We start from the raw sequence: 2,591 nt of genomic DNA, 5'->3' as shown, positions 1-2,591 counted from the left end.
ATGACAGGGAAAGGAGTTATTTGAACAATAAATTGTTTAAAATTGGTTTTAAATTAAAAAAAAAGAAAATCCCTAATTCACAACCACACAATAAGTTGCAAATTAATTTAAAAACTAAACACAGCTTTTTTTTTTAGCTCCATCTGCTCGCAGCGCCGCCTCCTGCTCCTCCCACCTGCCTGCTTCTCCCGCCGCAGCCCTGAGTCACTGCCTGCGCAGCTCGGGCCACTGGGCTCCCTGTGCTTGCCACCGGAGAGCCGAGCTGGAAAACGAAATTTGTCATTTTTGAAGATATTTGGCTTTTGTACAACATGGCAGACATCGACAACAAAGAACAGTCTGAACTTGATCAAGATTTGGATGATGTTGAAGAAGTAGAAGAAGAAGAAACTGGTGAAGAAACAAAAATCAAAGCGCGTCAGCTGACTGTTTGGATGATGCAAAATCCTCAGATTCTTGCAGCCCTTCAAGAAAGACTTGATGGTCTGATAGAAACACTAACAGGATACATTGAAAGCTTGCCTAGGGTAGTTAAAAAACAAGTGAATGCTCTCAAAAACCTTCAAGTTAAATGTGCACAGATAGAAGCCAAATTCTATGAGGAAGTTCATGATCTTGAAAGAAAGTATGCTGTTCTTTATCAGCCTCTGTTTGATAAGTGATTTGAGATCATTAATGCCATTTATGAACCTACAGAAGAAGAGTGTGAATGGAAACCAGATGAGGAAGATGAAATCTCAGAGGAGCTAAAAGAAAAGGCCAAGATTGAAGATGAGAAAAAGGATGAAGAAAAAGAAGATCCCAAGGGAATTCCTAAGTTTTGGTTGACTGTTTTTAAGAACATTGACTTGCTCAGTGATATGGTTCAGGAACATGATGAGCCTATTCTGAAGCACTTGAAAGATATTAAAGTGAAGTTCTCAGATGCTGGTCAGCCTATGAGTTTTGTCTTAGAATTTCACTTTGAATCCAATGAATATTTCACAAATGAAGTGTTGACAAAGACATATAGGATGAGGTCAGAACCAGATGATTCTGATCCCTTTTCTCTTGATGGACCAGAAATTATGGGTTGTACAGGGTGCCAGATAGATTGGAAAAAAGGGAAGAATGTCACTTTGAAAATGATTAAGAAGAAGCAGAAACACAAGGGTCGTGGGACAGTTCGTACTGTGACCAAAACAGTTTCTAATGACTCTTTCTTTAATTTTTTTGCCCCTCCTGAAGTTCCTGAGAGTGGATATCTGGATGATGATTCTGAAGCTATCCTCGCTGCAGACTTTGAAATTGGTCACTTTTTACGTGAGTGTATAATCCCAAGATCAGTGTTATACTTTACTGGAGAAGCTATTGAAGATGATGACGATGATTATGATGAAGAAGGTGAAGAAGCGGATGAGGAAGGGGAAGAAGAAGGAGATGAGGAAAATGATCCAGACTATGACCCAAAGAAGGATCAAAACCCAGCAGAGTGCAAGCAGCAGTGAAGCAGGATGTATGAGGCCTGAGGATAGATAACCTGCACTGTAATAGCCTAAACACAGCTATTATTTACTTACAGCCTTATGTTTTTGTATTTTCTTGGTAGACTCAGAAGTTTTTTTTAAAGGAAAGGAACTGATATTTTAAAGACCAAATTTGTTCTAATTAGCATTTTAACTAGTTTTTCTGCCAGCTGCATCGAGTGCACAGAATCTCTCACGCATGTTCGTTCGTTGCTATATAGTTTGGTTCTTCTTGGAGTATTTTTATCATGTAACTGTTAGATTAAAGCTATGAAAATGAACAGAACTGTGAAATGAAGCAGATTTTTTTGTCTTGCTAAGTTTTTTCCTGAAGAACCAAAGTATTTTTTCAGCTGGTTGAATGGGTTTAAGTTTGCTTGCAAGAGCTGTGCCTTTCATTACTTTGTTACAGAAATCCAATGACTTGCATTAAGACAATTCATCGTTCAAAAAGCAAAACTTGTCAAGACAAGTATATGGTTAAGAATTTCCAGTAAGCCTACACCTGATAATTTAGATTAACAGGTTTTTGTATGTCAGGTGACACCATTTACTATAAGAAAAGCTTATTAACTAATAGTATGGTTATTGGTTATCTTAGGGAAGTGAATAAAACCTAGTATTTTCAGAAGTTATGCCTCATTATTTTTATTTTAATTGTACTTTTAAAATTTAACCTCCATTAATTAAGCATCTTTTCTTTGTGGTAGGATTTACCTTCTGCTTCCATGGAAAGGATGAATTTACATCATTTGACAAGCCTATTTCAAGTTTTTTGTTGTTTGTTTGCTCATTTTTGTTTTTGCATCCTAAAATAAAAATGTCATATAATTTTAGTTCTCAAAAAAATAAAAAAAAATAAAAAATAAACATAAATATGTAACTTTGTAAATAAAGTGGGTTTTTTGTAATAGATATAATCATTTGTTTATATTACTTTATGTGATTTTAAATAAAACCTATAACACAATTTTTATTCCATGGAGTAATAAGGAAAAACTCAAACAGAAAAGGTATCAGTGGGATTAAAAACAGAGAACAATAAACATGAAACTTTAAACACAAAAACTATGACCAAATAATTTT

The 2,591-nt window shown here is 35.3% G+C and overlaps 1 pseudogene; it reads left to right on the top strand.

Annotated features, from left to right (window-relative positions):
• Positions 1–248: 248 nt before the first annotated feature.
• On the top strand, positions 249–2,117 carry LOC138987527 (nucleosome assembly protein 1-like 1; annotated as a pseudogene).
• The last annotated feature ends 474 nt before the right edge of the window (positions 2,118–2,591 follow it).

Source organism: Bos mutus, chromosome 4 (genome assembly GCF_027580195.1).
Source record: "Bos mutus isolate GX-2022 chromosome 4, NWIPB_WYAK_1.1, whole genome shotgun sequence".
Classification (NCBI taxonomy): domain Eukaryota; kingdom Metazoa; phylum Chordata; class Mammalia; order Artiodactyla; family Bovidae; genus Bos; species Bos mutus.
This window is presented reverse-complemented; position numbering and strand designations above follow the sequence as displayed.